This window comes from Phyllopteryx taeniolatus, chromosome 10 (genome assembly GCF_024500385.1).
Source record: "Phyllopteryx taeniolatus isolate TA_2022b chromosome 10, UOR_Ptae_1.2, whole genome shotgun sequence".
NCBI classification, from domain to species: domain Eukaryota; kingdom Metazoa; phylum Chordata; class Actinopteri; order Syngnathiformes; family Syngnathidae; genus Phyllopteryx; species Phyllopteryx taeniolatus.
The window spans coordinates 22,783,019-22,800,191 of NC_084511.1; the positions used below are offsets into that span (position 1 = coordinate 22,783,019).

Genomic DNA, 17,173 nt, shown 5'->3' on the forward strand with positions numbered 1-17,173 from the left:
GGCCATAATTTACATTTCAAAAGGTTAGTTGATCAGAAATATAGAGGTGATGGAAATTCAGACAGTTTACATGATCATTAAGGGACAGGCTAATCAATTGACTTTTCTGTTGCTCAATTAATGGCACAGACGTGCTCTCGACACTGAAATGAATAGCACTCTGTAGAGCTGACGTTAGCAAGCAGGCTGGCCATTATGTTTTGCTAAATAACACAAAGAAAATCCAACCAAACATTTTATGCATACCCGTCCACAAACCCGATGGCAGATATTTTGTCTCTCTCTGTAACGGGGGCTTGCGATCTTCTCTGTAGAACTATTTACGACAGAACACTCATAGGTTCAGCTGGATTAATTTATATTTTTAAAGGAAAAAAAACATTTTGGGGTATATCTGGCAGTGCAACCCCAAACACATGTTATTGTCATCGTTCAGTGCAATCACTTTCTGCCACCCGGAAGTATCCTGGTGCCTATCGCTTACAAAAATTATGAAAAGGTCAATACTGACAGGCAGAACAATTCATTGCTCCTCCACTAGATGGTAGAAGGCACATTTTTAACCTGTGTGTCCACTTCTTGTGACATTTTTGTTTAGAGGTGTGCCATGCGATTTCCCCCCAAAGTAAAATACTTGTCTTGGCTCAATAAAGACACTGCACTAACATACCAGCCCAAAAACAAGGTTGAATTTGAGCAATTTGTAAAGCCTAACAAGGAATGACGAATCACCTATTTAGCAGGATGTAGATAAACAGGAGGCCCATTGTCTGCAAAGATGCGGTGGAGAACTTGTGGCAGCTGGTGTCACCCCCCTCTCCCTTATCTGGCCACGTACAGCCAATAAATCAATATCAAATCTAAAGGAACAGGAAGCCAGATGGCCTTCCCACAAGCGGGACGGGCTCAGGGCACTCTCGGCTACTGTACCGCCGGGCCGGTGCATGCCGCTCGGCCTGCCTTTGAAGGCATACACATGCGACCGGCAGCTCAATGAATGACTAAAGGGAACAAATAAGCTATTACGACTCTCCTCAAATCAGTGTTTGTGTTTCCATCCACATCAAAGGGAGCCCTCGGCCTGTTTGATATGCGGCCCCCACACCTTGAGCCGACCCACGTACAGGTACCGGGGAGGAGCAGCCCATTGACAAGGAGAGAGGGTCATGTGGTCCCGGCTCGAGGGTAGTTGACCCAGACGAGGGGTCTGCTGCTGTCTCTTGTTCCCCGGGGGCCATTGCTTCATGCACCAATCTCCAGACATCTTATAGATAGAGAGATAGATAGATAGATAGATAGATCGATTGATCGATCGATCGATCGATAGATAAAGAACGAAGAAGGACAATACGTTAGATACACTTGTGTTCTGTGCTTGTATTTTCCGTGTTTGCAGGTCATGTGCAGAGCAAATGTTATTACTCTGTGTTTTTATACAGTATAATACTGTTGAGTGCAATTTTTCTTAGGAAAAAACACATTTAAGACATGTTTTTATTGGGTGGGCGGGGGGCCGGAACAGATCAATTACATTTCAGTTCATTTCAATGGGGAAAGATGATTTGACATACGGGCGCTTTGAGATTCGAGCCTGGTCACAGAATGAATTCAACTTGCATCTCAAAACAGCACAATTAAGGTAGTGTAAAGTCCATGTATGTGGGTAAGGAGAGACACAGTTGTCGATGTACTTTAAGCCATTTATGAACGGGACAAACAGTCAAACACGCAAATACAAAATGAGAACACACGCAAGGAGCAGGGAGGAGACTCCAACACTGTACTAACCCAGTGGTAAGTACAGGAGCTGTTTTAGGGCCAACCCGACTCACGCTCCTGACATCACACACTTGGCCAAGGCCCTTAAAAGGCACTCATCCAACACACAAAGGCTACAGTACGTACAGTAGTTGCACTTTATAAAACCAGTTCATTTCTTTACATTGGGCCTCATTCACTAATAAATGCGTAGAAATGTTCTCAACGGGCATAAGTTGAGCATATACGTGAAATCGCCGTCTCTCATTATACTGGCTAATTTTCTTCACACCACCGTGCGTATGTTAGTGAATCAAAATTGATTCTAAATGACAAGCTCGCGCCTGCCAGCTGCAATCTGCATAAACCGCACCCCTATTTACCTATAAAAGGACACCTGTCTGAAGCATCTCAGCCCATGCGCAGAGGTACAGTCACAAGTGTGGCTCCAAAACTTTAATAACTTTCTTAATCTTTATCCTATTTTCAAAAAGTTAGTATAATTGGAAAGCTTGCTAAACACAGAAACCGACAACATCTAACGATCACGTTAATTGTTTTTAATTAATTCCTAAATTGAATTAGAGAATCTGGCACAAAACAATAGACAAAAAACAAATTAAGAGCCGAGAATAAAAAAACACTGCATACATTGTCTGCGACTGGCTTGGCGACCAGTTCAGGGTGTACCCCGCCTCCTGCCCGATGATAGCTGGGATAGGCTCCAGCACTCCCGCGACCCTTGTGAGGATAAGCGGCTCAGAAAATCGATGGATGGATGGATGCATACGTTGTTCCAATACATAAGGAATGAATACAGCACAGCAAAGAGGCATTTGTATTTGATACAATTCATGAAATTAGCGTTGGAAGCGACAGAAAATATGTTAGCCGTGTGCGTCACAATTCAATGTGTGTGTGAATCGAACAATTTACATCACATTTGCATATGCAGAATCACAGGAAAATATATAAATCAGATTATCGTAGGAGGGCTGGCTCAGCGTAAAGGTCAGTTACCTCTAAAGAGGTCCCGTCAGACTCATCCAGGTCTGAGTGGAGGCCAGGGGTCAGGTTAAACAGTAGTTTGATTGAATGGCTGTTCACAGGCCAGTGTGAAATGCCAGCTCCATTGCGATGTGGAAGAGGGGAAAGGGGGGTGGGGTTCTCTGGCCTTTGTGTGGCCCGTGCTCCTAAAAGTCTCCGAGCACGCAGCCATTGTTAGCGGCCTGACCAGCCAGCCCCTCTCAGACTCTCCTTTGGCCTGCTTTGTCTCGAGCAGCGTGACCATTTCCTTCAACCAGGTCAGGGCAGGGTCGTGACTTTGGACATTATCTTGCCTTGTCTGTCTGTCTGACTCAGTCTGAAAAGTGATTATAAACTATTAAAATATGTCCACGGATACAGTGATACGTTGGCTTACGAGTTTAATTTGTTCCATGACCGCGTTCGTAACACAAATTACTCAAATCTAAAATCAACTTTTCCCATTGAAATGAATGGAAATGCAATTAATCCATTCCACCACCACCCAAAACACACTACATAAGAAAAATAGCACTCATATATTGTACTGTACAAAAATGTACAATAATAAAAAGTTAAAAAGTTTTCACACCCTGAGACTTTTTAAGAGCAATCCGTTCTTTAAAGAGTGTGATCAGGCAAGACATTTCTTGTTTTTTAACAGGATCCAAATTAAACTATAAGTCATTTTGGAATAGCACAATCATTAAACATAGCAATAAAGAAAATAATGGAATGGTCCCCAAAAAAATTCAATATTTCACAAATTCTGACTCGGTATGTAAACCTTACTTAAACTTCTGAGTGTGTTGTGGACACAATAAATTGAGAAATGTCAATATTTGTACCGTATGTCAGAATCTGAAAAATATATTTATTTCTAGTAGGCCCAAATGATACTGGTAACTGACTAACTAATGTCAGAACTTCATCCAAATTGAAATATTGTGTTGAGATTACAAACATACCCAAATAAAAAATTAAACTGTGATTCTCTTCACAATCAATCTCTGCAGCAGTTAGCCAACTATGAATCCAATATGCAGTATGTTGTGGGATACAATTAAGTCAATGATGTGTGTAAGTGCAACTACAACAACGATATATACAGCGAGATGTCTCACTTTTTCCACTTGGCGAGTGTGTAAAACTCAGTGCAGCTCACATAAAGCTAAGATAACCTCCCTGGTGCCCTGAAGTGTTCAAGTTATGCAAGAAGAGTGGCCAGCACCCTCCTTCTGTCCCCAGGCTGGACCTGCCTTATCACAGACTGGCCATCACGCTGATAACAAGAGGAAAGGCCAAAGGGCCATAAGGAACCGTGTGCACGGCTCGGGTCAACAGTGTGAGGAGGCTGGACTCAAAGGGGACAAGAATATTATCTGATAAGCATCAGCCGGCTCTTTTGATCTTACAGAGACTGATCCTGGGCTACGGGGTGTCATGCTGGGTGGACGAGCAGAACGACACGGCAGGTACAAACATGCGAGCCCTTGAAGATAATCTGGAGCTGAGCAAATTTACACAAAGGAAGAGCGGCTAGGCCTGGATGCACACAGAATGTCACACGACAGCCCAAAAAAATGACAAAAAATAATTTCTGCATCAACAGTGTGCCACATTCACGCAGGCAAACATCCCCCACCACCTACTGACCACATGCTCCAATGTCACAGTGTGGTCTGCTGATGCGCACTCATAAGTCACTGATTAAAAGCCATCATGTGGAGGCCAGACAGGTCCTTGGGGGCTGCATGGACAGGCTGTGGCCTGAATCAAATGCCAGGCTGTCCTCCCCAGGGCAAGATGCTCGTCTTTTTTTTTTTTTTTTTTTTAACCACTTGTGGCTGGGGGTTTGGGGGGGGGGAGGGGAGGGTCAGAGCGTCCTTGGTTTCCCCCTTAGCAACAGTTGACCAAAACACCAGATGCTACACTTATAAAAACAGGGCCCCTATTAATTATTAGTTAAAGGGTGAATACCAGATGTTTAAGAGTTTCTATGTTATGATAAATGTTGCAGAATGTTTGATGGACCCATATAAACAATTGTGAATCTCTAATTACTCTGCAACTAGCAATTACCCTCAATAAATTTTGTCGCCGAAACAAAATAGCCAGAACACTGTGGCCAGAGCGCATTTCTCTGGATAAAGCTCAGAGATGCCTCCAACGATGAGGTGATGTGCTCCGTGGGCCTTTCTGTCTCGCTGTTCAGCGGCTACGACGGTCCGTCAAAATACGTCTCAATTAAGGCTGGGCGATAACAAAACGATAAAGGCACATATCTTAAAATCTGTTTTCCTGAATAATCGTATCGCTGGCGTCGGGCCGAAACCTTTTATGTCAAAATTTGGTCAATTTCATATTATTTCACAAATGGAAATTATTGGTTCGTCCCCATGCGAGGATGTTTTTTTGTTTGTTTGTTGTTTTTTCATTTTTTTTTCATTACTGCCCAATATGAATTTGAAAATAGATTGCGGTCTTTGACAATGCAATGTTAGGAGCTCAACAACTGTTTTTTGGGGTTTCCTGAAAAGTGATGGTTTTGGAGGTACATGGAATTTAGCCCGACGCCAGCAATATGAGACGTGGTGAGCTAAAAACGTAGCTGTTCTATGTTTGTCCATCTGGAAGCAGCATCTGTCTTTGGTAGCTTTTTGGCCACTTCATCGTCAAAATCGTCACTCCCTGAATTACACTCTCCTGCTGTCGCTATCTTGGTCCCTCAAAAAGACGCTCACTCCCACAACTGTTTCTTTCCCGTACCCTTTCCTGCCGTAGCAGCTACTATTGATTGGTTGATGTGTGATATGTGACCCGGCTAGTCTCCAGGAGACGTCACGGAGACGTGTCCGCAACCAGCGGAGACTCAAGTCGCCATCTAGTCTCTAGGCCACTGAGATAGGGATCTAAGCTTTTTCTCTACAGTGAGCATATGGAGAAGAAAAGGGTTAACATCCATAAAATCCCAAATATTGGTGCAATCGTTTTGATATTTTCGGAGGATAAAGTGGGCATAAATAGAGCTGTCCACATAAATGTTGATGATTGATGATAGTTTGGACATTAAGTGACATGAAATTTTTTACGGAAGCGTTTTAGACTGTCCCGCCTGGGATCAATTTAATTGTTGATCAACTGCAAAGCTCCGGAAGGGATCACGGTTACTGGTGGATGTATACGAAATGTAAACAACACATTTGAATCTGAAAAGAAGACGTTAGAATCATCGTCTCTCGGTTCCCAGGTTTGCCGTACCCAACGGCAAAAACAATGCGGCAATATTTTATGACCATCCTCTTTTGATGGACGTTGCGCTCGATTTGGTTACCCTTCTGTCCAGTAAGGAGCCAAATCTACTTTGTGCGCATGAACAACGACAGTACTTTGTGCGCACACTTGAACTATTTCATGTGCATGAAGTAGTAGTTTGTGTGCAGGAACAAGTTTTATTTTCCCCCAATGTCATGTCTGGGGCTTTGGAGTTTTATAACGATACTTAACTATATTTATAATGTTGACTAACTGCGATCAAAATGTTGGCGACATACGAATGGCGCGAGACAGTGTTATAGTGATTTAACAGGACCTGCTTTCAAAATATCCTCCTCTCTTTTACTTTACACCACATGACACATCCACTCCTCTGTGGGGGAACAATCCAATACTTGGTGAATTCTGCTTCACGATGATGCAGTAGGACCCACCCACCACCAACACACACCCACCCACCCACCCACACCCACAACACACCCACACACATTAAATTAAATGAATGCTTGGCCTGGCCGCTGAGATATCGTCATTCGCCAACAGCCAATCGGAGCAAATCTGTTTTTTCATATTTAAAGTGGGGAAGGTGAGCAATCCAATCGGAGCAAAGCTTATTTACATCTCACATATTATGAGCAATCTGGCCGTATCAACTGCCAGGTGTAAAACGACCAAGTAGAATAGCTTAAAAAAGGACTTTTGGGGCATTTTCAACCCAAATGATCTTGGAAACCTGATAAAGGGACCTCAAAGATGGTCAAAAATAAGAATAAAAAAATCTGATTGGATGTGACCTTTAAGACAACTGTTCTATTTTGAACATGTGAGACAGCTGCAAAGGCGCCAAATCTTAAGGGAAAAAAACTACAATGGACTTATCCAAAAATTGATTATGGCTCATCGGAATTGATATGCTCCAGCCCCACAGGCAAATATAAAGACAAAGGACTACGTGTTCTGGAATATATAATATTATATAAAAAGACAGAGAGAAAATTAAAAGACGTGCCCACGATGCTGAGCTGCAGTTACAGCACATCAAAGAAGGCGGTGGAGTGAGAGTGCAGCTGCCCACACTGGTGTGAGTTTCTCTCCTCTCTCGCTCCTGAGGAACTGTGTTGTGTCGAGGATGTTTACCAATCCCAGGAAAGACAAACAACATCTGTCTTGTTTGGAGGCACACACTGCTTGTGTGTGAGTGCGTGCGTGCATATGTGCGCGCGAGCAAGACCAGGATGTGGCCTATTGTTAGCTCTGTGTTTATCTTGTTCCAGGGCCTTTCACCCCATTTCCAAGTTTCTCAGGTGTGGCTGATCAAATCCAATGTTTACAACCACTCGTTGCCATAAGGATGACAAATGGATGCGCTCAAAGACACAAATCTCATTGAGATCAGAAATGAGCAAAGGTTGGAACCTTTACTAAATTCCAACATTTCAATAAAAAAAATTTGATTGCCAACTGAAATGAATAAATATATAAATACCGGTACAAAGACATTAATATAAAATGGAAAATCAAACACGTTTGATTTAGAGTATGTGTTGCAGTAGGTATTCAAAAGTGTGTGTCAACGATCGTAAGAAAAGATAATTCATGGAGTGAATGAGGAACACCATATAAAAAAAGCCACTGATGTTCTACTCAAGCCATGCAGTAAGTCAGTGTCGCTTAGGGCACGCTTCTTAGTTGTACATCTGTAAATAAATGATTATTTTGCCATCAAAATCAATTTCTCAGTCTTGTTTTATTGTGTGACAAAATAGCATCTAAGGCACTGTCATGCTTGACATGTTTTTCACAAGAAGCTTGCTTCCTCCACTTTTTGGTCCGAAACCAGTGTTTCTGGTGAAACCAACCCATGTCTTACTGTTGTTGTTACTGGCAGTGAATGAGTCACGTACAGTAATAAAGTATTTTTACTTAGTTAGCTCCCACCATTGGAAAATAGGAGTGACAAATTGTTCACTTTAAATCAGGGGTGGTTATTATCCCTGCATCATTTTTCCCCTACAAATGTAGTGTGGCCCTCAGAGGATTTTTTAAAAACGGGGGACAAAAATGCTCCCTGATATGAAAAAGGCTCCCCACCAGCGTTTGTGAGCAACAACACCTCATTTGAACACAGGGCGGCACTCTTTCTTAACTATACACTGAGAGCCCTCATATTTCACACAGCATGCACATTTATTACATGCCAACATACTGTCAACTTGCAGTTAACCCTGTTTTCTTTTGCCATAAAACCACTACTTTTAGCAATAAAAGCTGACGCCCAGGTACAAAATGTGATTTATTTGGGGTTGTTCCTGGGTATTTTGAGGGCCACGCTAATTTTATAAACCTATCTCCGCTTAAATAACAGGTTTTATGAGAGTTTGAAGAGGAGGATCACAATACTTGAAACAAAGTCAAGTTGCAACTGAGTGTTTTATTGTTTTTACACGACTAACAGCAACTTATTTTTACACTTACTAAAACCTATGGTTAGGTTATTTTTACACTTGTATCACAGTTAAGGATGCTAAACTTTAAACTTGTCTTTAAATGTGTTTGGATGTTGACAGCTTTGACCTCTATTTAATTTTTTTTGTATTGTTTTGAAAAAAAAATAGATCAACCAGTGTCCATACTAAGTGTATGTCATCATTAGACACTAATATTACTTCCCACTTTGTGCAAATTGTACAAATATTACTGTAGCATAATTAGACTAGATTCATTTATTATTATCTATTTATCTATCTTAGAATAATGTGCTTCTATATTGGCTAGATTTGCCCTTGATTTATTATTATTTTTTTTTACTTTAATATTTTTTTGTAGCGAGCTAACCATCGAGTTACTTATCTATCTATATACCACCACTGTAATATTGGTGTCTGTGTTAAAATTATCAGCTTAATAGGACATTTTCTAGAAATTGTTCAATTTACCATTCAATGAATTTATTTCTGAGCAAAAATTTGGGTTGCTGGCCAAGCAGAAATGGTTGATTTTAGAACAATTTTAGGTGACAAAAACAAGTTCTGAAAAAATGGCTGCTATGGTTATTTTGGAGGGGCGGTTGTTTTTTGGGGGGGGGGGGCTACAGTGACACATGAACGGTGTAAAGTACGGTACCTCCTGCAGAATGGAAGGGAAGTCCTTGTGCCATAAAACCTCCTTGCTGTGAAAGCCAGTCCCCCCGTGACGATTTACAGCCGTGGAAGGAAAAGCTCCAAGACAAAGCGACATTTGCTGATGCCAGCTTGCTGGACCAGACACTCCTGCGGTGACAATGCAACAGATAAGTGCAGGAAGTCAGGCCACTGAGCGGATGTAATAAGTGGCTCATTGAGTTCAATGTTGACCTGCTAATAGCTAAGGAGAAGCTGTCATCAGTGGCAAGCATTCAGGGCCTACAATAAAATTAATAAAATGTGTTGTTTTTGTTATGTTATTAGATAAGTATTTATTGTAATGGATTTTTTTCCCTCCCCAATCTACTCAGGGCCGACAATCGTAAATGGTAAACCGGTTAAACCCTTCAATATTTACGATGGCAAATCCACAGAGCCAGGGTGTTTGTGATTGTGACACGAAACAGAACTATGGCCAATTAAACCCAATGTAAACATACTGACAATTGGGTCAAATTTGAGAATTTTTCCACCTTTATGATCAGTCAGAAAAGTGACACTTGTTGGATGTCTGTAAAACAGGAATCATTAACATGGTGCTATAGTCCCAAAGGACCATATGAGAAGCATCGGGGCCTGCTCTAACATCAGCTCACTAGTAATGGGACATTGTGATTTCCTAGGAATGTATTGTGTAGCATGTTTTTTCAAAAAGTAAACACGGAGATTTATAGAAATAAAGATTCCATACACCTTTATTTATAGGGAAATTCAATCCACAAACAAACAGTGCGCATAAGTGGATAAAAGCAAAAGAAACATTACAAGGTAACAGAATAAAAATGAGGTATACAAATATAAAAATATCAAGCAGGATGTACAGTGCAATAATGCACATGAAAAAAATATATAAATGTACTTCTTGGGTATTGCACTTGTTGTTGGTCCACTTTACCGGGAGCAAAGCTGGTTGTAGAGTCTGAAAGTAGAGGGGAGGGAGGCACTGCATATCCTCTCTCTTGCACGGCGTGGATGAAGAAGCCTGGCACTGATGGAGCTTTCCAGCACTCTTACAGTTTCATGTAGAGGGTGGGCAACCTTGTCCATGATTGATGACAGCTTCGCCATCATCCTCCTGTCCCCCACCGCCTCCACAGGATCGAAAATACAACCCAGGACAGACCCAGCGTTCTTTCTGCCCTGATGGTGCTGCTCCAGCAGACTACACCATGAAAGATGGCTGATTCAACCACCATATCATAAAAAGTCCTCAGAAGGGCTTCCTGCACTCCGAAGAACCTCAGTCTCCACAGCAGGTGGAGTCTGCCTGGAATTTGGCCTGAGTCCAGTACAAGTTCTTATTTAGGTGAACACCCAGGTACATGTAAGAGTCCACTATCTCAGTGTCCATTCCCTGGATGTTCACTAGTGAGGGAGGAGTGACATTGTGCCGACAAAAGTCCACTCCCAGCTCTTTGATTTTTCCGGATTAAGCCAGAGTTGGCCTGCATGATATATTGTTTGTCATCGCGATATACGTGTGCGCAATAGTCACTTCACAGGGTGCGCTGCGAATGCAAAAGAATGCAAAGTTATCTCTGTAATTTCACTATCGTTCCTGTCATACTGTGTTGTGAGTTTTTGTTTGCAGATTAAGCACTACAGTCCTGCTTTTGTTTTAATACCTCATTAAATAAACACCAATCAACCTGCACGTTTTTCCTTATGTTTTTGATATTGTATGGTGAAAGCTGCAGCTGGCTAGTAGTGTGAACTAAATGGGTTGGCAACTATGGGAAAATTAATGCCAGTATTTTGAGGGTAATAGCCCATCAGCAACATACAATATTGAAAAAAAATAAAAGGAACTATTAACTAGTTCATTTTTGGATCGGTGAACTTAGTTGAATTTTTTTAAATTATGAACTATGACATGAACTAGTTCATTTTTGGTATTGTGAACTGAACTTTGAACTTCTTTGCGTAGAAAATTTATGTTTTTCACATCAGAATATATATTGCTGGTTTAAAAATAAATAAATCACAATGTCATTCTTTTCCAATATCATGCAGCCCTCCGGCTGGATTGTATTACAGTGGACCCTCACTATTCGTGGGGAATAGAGACCGAGCCGGACCGCAAATAACGAAAATCTGCAGATAATTGACGGTCCTTGCAAGTGCATTTAAAAATATATATATGTAATTTTTTTTCTAAACACCAACAATTCTTGAATATGTGGGGATAAACCACCAATAAGCGTTTTGGTGATCTGCCAAAAAAAAAAAAAAAAAACTCCAAACAGGTGAATCCGCAGGTGACAAACCACGAGGATGCGGGGGTTCACTATTAAGGCACTGGAGAAATCATAGAACATGGATGGATGGATGGATGATTCTCAGTGCTTCCACTTCCACATCTCTCCAGGTGAGACAGGGATCTCTGCATGAGGAAGATGACAACGTCCTCAACCCCGATGCTAGGCTGGTAGGCAAACTGCAGTGGGTCTGCGGATGAGCTCACCAGGGGGTACCGATGGTGGAGGACCAACCTCTCTAGGGACTTTGCCAGGTGGGCTGTCAGAGCCACTGGTTGGTAGATGTTGAAGTCAGTGGGAAGAAAAAAACTTGGGCACGGGTACCACACAGGATGTTTTAAATGAAAGTGTTGCATATTGATATATTGATATCTGTTTCCAAGATTCTTGATCATTGCTGATTGTTATTGTGAAAAATCATTAACATGATTAGTATCTTCACATAGATGAATATCATTATTTATATATTTAAAGTTATTTTGAGCAAATTTGTGTGTATCAAACTGGTAGCCCTTTTCATTAATCAGTACCCAAAAAGTAGCTTTCAATTTAAAAAACATTGGTAAACCCTTGCTCTAAAAGATTATCCCAAGTGACTATGCAGTTGTGTGGGGTGTGTTAAGATTATACTTTCCTTCCCGATCAGCTCGGAAAAAGGTCTGGATGAACAATCATAAATGTTAAACCTGTTCAATATTTACCATGGTCATATGACCATGAGACTACTTCTGAGCAATGGCTTACTTATGAGCAATGGCTAGTCATAGTCTGAGTGCTGTACATTTCTTGAGACACCCTTTAAAGACAACCTAAAAAAAATAACATAATGTTGAATAAATACCTCTGACAAGTGTCACAGATGAGCAATTTTATATAGCGTGGTGAGGGCTTAATACAGTGGATGTCAATAGATTGGGCAGGTGTACCTAATATTGTGGCCAGTGGGTGGACGGGACTTTTTCAACGTTGCACATGATATAATATAGAACATAGAAAGGAGCGAATTCGACGTTTGTGTACACGGAGCTTCTAAATAAGCTCTATGTCGTTGTTGTTGTTTCACTTGCCTTTCATTTCTTTCTTCCTGTAATGGAAGTCTCACAAGTGCGTTACGTGCTGTGGGAAACACCCCCCTAGCAGGTTCAAATACACCTGAGACGCCGAGTTTGGGCTTCTTTTTTTTTCTTCCACCGACGGCATTATTAAAAAAAAATGACAGAAAACTCACCAGTGGGACGCAGATATTCGTTATTTTGACGTCGTTTTCGCAACACAAATAAGCAGGGGTCTTCGTGTCAGCCATTTCCGGGAAGAAAAAAACTGCACAGGTAAGACGAGTTTCGGTCTCACATGAACAAAGTACGTTATTGTACGTGAAAAGACACGCAAGAAAGACGTTAAGACCACTAACTACTTATTCATGATCAAATTTATGGCTTGGAAAAATACTACCAAACCTTCGTTTTGTTTAGCTTTTCCTTGGAAGTATGTTGAAGTGAAGAAGCTGGTCGATACCGCCGAAATGTTTACCTCTTCTGTGACATTTTAATGGGATTTGGCTCAAATGAACGAGGGCGACGTTGACATGGAGACAGTGAGTTATTTATGAGCTTGGTGATAAACACGCAGGGGCCATAAGGGTCATATTTTAGGAACATTTTACTGCACGACATGCAAATCTAAGCCTGACATTTTGGAACCTCTATCCTGTTATTTACAATTGCGATTATCAGAGGTAACGTTATGGTGTTATTACATTTTCCAAGTGTGGGTATCGCAGTCGCTGTCATTTGACCAATGACAAAATAATAAGTGTTGCTAATGACTTTTCAAGAAAAGCCCTAATTAAAGTTAGTACAAACACCTGTGTTTACCTCTGATGTCATGTTAAAATGGCCGCCGTGTTTATGGCTCCTTTTATGGTTACTGGTTCAAGTTCAAAATTTAGTGAACCCCAGTTAATGGCGGGGGTATATTTCAGAGTAGACCATCCCCGTGAATGAATGTGATATAGAGACCATGTAATTTTTAAAATATAGGTTTAACTCTCCGACATGCTTTAAACACATATAAACTCATCAAAACACACAAGCTTTTTAAAAATTATTAGTATTAAAAATACCTTTAAAGTATTCCTTAATGCCTGTTCTCACTCCGTTGTAATCTGGGAGACTTGTATAACATCACTATAAGGAAGTGAAAAGACACTCTCGTTTGCAGTTCTCCAAATAAGAGGTAAAGCGTGCATGTCTCAAGTTGTCACTCCCACTGAAGAAAATATAAAAACATTAAACACAAAAATGTTTAACCAAACCATATCATTTCATCTGCTAGCTTAATGCTAACTTAAAATGCTAAATGAAATGGATGTCTAAGAGAATTTAGCATAGATGTTACAGTAATTATGAATATTTACAAAACTGCTACTTTTCCACTCACAGAGCAGCAACACGTATAGTGCATGCACCATATTCACAGGCATATTTTGTCTGCTCTGTGGGGAAAACAACTATAACTGTAGTTTAGTTAAGGGGCTTCTTTTTCTTCTTGCTCTTCTTCTTCCTCTGTTTACACTGCATGTTTTCCAGTAGAGGTACTAAAGTCTAAATTGCCTGTATATAGCAAAAACCCATTAAAAAAAATTGCTTGGCTATCAGCAATATAGCCGGGGTGCGAAAGGTGAACCATGATGCAGGACTAAAAGTTTGATAAGTTAAATTGTTGTGACATTAGCAGGCATAATCTAAGCTGTTTTGAAGTGCATCCAATTGTACAGCTTTCTTTTATAATTAAATCCATTTAGTTGATAAATAGCCTGCCACCTTGTCTATATAATATCTTCTGAATATGACTTGGATTTTACTCTATTTACAGTAGATTTACCCGGTTAAATAGACAAGAAAATGAAATGTCCCTTGATAAAACCTGACCTGTTTAAACTTTTCACTTTATTATGCCATCTTCAAATACTGATGTACTTCTTGGTTTAATCAATTTTCCATCCATCCATTAATTTTCCGAGCCGCTTCTCCTCACAAGGGTCGCGGGAGTGCTGGAGCCTATCCCAGCTATCATCGGGCAGGAGGCGGAACCCTGAACTGGTTGCCAGCCAATTGCAGGGCACACATAAACAAACAACCATTCCCACCGCATTCACACCCATGCAAACTCCACTTTATTTAAAAATACAGCCTAAAGGTTATACAATGTTGCACTGAACTAAAATTTGCCTTGAGTCACACAAAAATTTGGAGTTTAAACTATCAGTTTAACTGATTTTAAATTTTACAGCGATGTCCTTCTTTTTACATACGTGACATTTAAAAATTATTTGCAGCTCAACTTTTATTTTAGGAAGTCATGCATCATTAAAGTTAAGAGAGATTTTAAAGAGTCCATCCATCCATTTTTTATACCACTTTATCGTACTTTGGTTATAGGGGAGTTCAAGTTGGGCGAGAGGCAGGGTAAACCCCGGTCTGATCGCCAGCCAATCACAGGGCAGTTTAAATAATGTTTTATTGTTTTAACATATTAAATGGATGGATGGATGGATGTTACAGTGGTTAAGACATGGATGGATGTTACAGTGGTTAAGACATGGCAGCACAGGGGATGAAAGTGGTTAGCACATCCAGTTCACAGTTCTAAGGTTGGGGGCCCAAATTGCTCTGAGCTTCCTGTGCAGGATTTGAATATTTTCCCTGTGCTTGCGAGGGCTTTCTCCAGGTAACCCAGTATCCTCCCACACTGCAAAAACATGCTTATTAGATTAATTGAAGACTCTAAATTGTCCATAGCTGTGAGTATGAATGGGTGTTTGTCTATTTTTGCCCTGCAATTAGCTGACGACCAGTCCAGGCTAGACCCCGCCTCTCGCCCAAATTCAGTTTAGGAAGGCTCCAGCACACCCACAAGTGGTAAGTGGTATTCAAGATAGATGAATGGTTCAGACATTTTTACACTTTTTCCCATTGTGTGTAATTTCCTTTGCTGGTAATTCCAAACTTGACGCATCGACTGTCTCACAGACTGGTGAAATCATTTGCCTGGCTTGGCATCACATACGTTTGTGAGGGTGTGGCGAGATGTGACTCACTCGTATACACAGTCATAGCAAGTGGTCGGGCTCAGACTCGTTATCTCTTGTGAGACCTAAGGACCTAAGACAACATTCTCCCCCGTCCATGCAGTGGAAAAAGCTTATACTGTCACATGATTGCAAGGTATTTGATTTGGATAAGGTGTTTGCTTGTTAAGGCAAAAGACAACACCTCGAGGCTAAAGCAGTCATTGCTTAGGTTTGTCTACCTGAGTGAAATACTCAACTAAGGTGCATGAAAAGAAAGATGGAACAAGCTTTTTCAGAAACCATTTTCAGGTCTTAAAACTGATAATGTAATTTAACTCTGATAGGGACCACTTGCAGTTGGTAATGCTGCTAACCAGACCATTACCCGTACCAGGGTTTTTCCTGGCTCAAATTGGGGGAGCTTTAATGTCTTGTTTTGCACTTGACGTCGCATCGTCTTGAAATTTTTTTTTTTAAATACTGTACGTAAAAAGTCTAAAACATAAGGTGCAATGTTCATTTAAAGGGCCATCAAATTATTATTATTTTTTAAAATTTATTATTTATTTTTAATCATCTTTGTTGTTGTCCTCCTCGGGTTTGCAAGATAATTTGGGTTGGAAATGCCCAGGATGTTGTTTTTCGAGCTAGTCTCGTTGGTCTTTTAAGCCTGGCAGAGGAGACCGACAGATTTCTCATTAATATTTGATATGTAAATATCTTTTGTACTGATTGGATCACTCTTCTCCTTAATTTGAATATGGCATATGACCGCAACAGTAGTGTACTCACCGAATGTGTATTCGCTTCTACAACAGACACCTGTAAACAACAAACGCACAACATATGAACATAGGGTGCGTTGGGAAGTTCACTCAGGGCACGCTCTTCGCACCTTGGAACCTTTGGTAACTAAGACCGTTGTTGGTTTTTGTGCCACTCGATACAAGTAAAACTGACACATTCAATATGGCGGATGTACTGACATATCCCTAGCAATAGCCAACACGATCATTAGTAAAGTTATAGAAAGTGGAGCACGCTCTATCTCTTGGTGCCGCGGTCTCGGGGCGCGATGGGCGCATCGGACTGAATTTCCGAACAGACCTCATTCACTGAGGTGAAGCTAGGATTGGTCCGAGACTGCATGATGTCATGACGGGAAGCAGTTTTGGCCATAAAACAAGCAGGCTGAAGTTTACACGGGTCTCTTCTCCATGGGCGTTGTTCTGAACCAAGTGGAGGAGAGCCCAGCACTGAACCTTCTACAACCTTATTGTCGAATAAATTGTTAAACTTTTCATCCGGCTTAATCATTCAAGTATTACCTCGACCAGAATAAAAAAAAAACGGCAATAGAGGTCGTACGGCCGGCAGGTTATACCCGGGCCGCAACGGTAAAGTGCATGTAAACTTAATGTTTATTTCATCTTGGTAATTGAAATACAGTAAAAGAAAATGTGCTCAATAAGCTATTTGTAGATATGAAGTACAAAAGTAAACACGACGACAGCTCAGTATTGAAAAAGTGCATGAATATTTAAAGACTGTTTCTTTACTTATTAGGGTTGGGGTAACTATTGTTATTTGCTCGGTTTTTA

General features: G+C 40.9%; 1 protein-coding gene across 1 annotated transcript in view; it reads left to right on the plus strand.

The window, feature by feature from the left end:
• The first annotated feature begins 12,741 nt into the window (after nt 1-12,741).
• Nucleotides 12,742-17,173, plus strand: part of lnx2b (ligand of numb-protein X 2b) — a 33,044-nt gene continuing 28,612 nt past the window's right edge. Inside the window, exon 1 of the mRNA XM_061788698.1 lies at nt 12,742-12,828. The gene's annotated coding sequence lies outside the window, so the exon portion shown is untranslated. The remainder of the gene's footprint in view (nt 12,829-17,173) is intronic.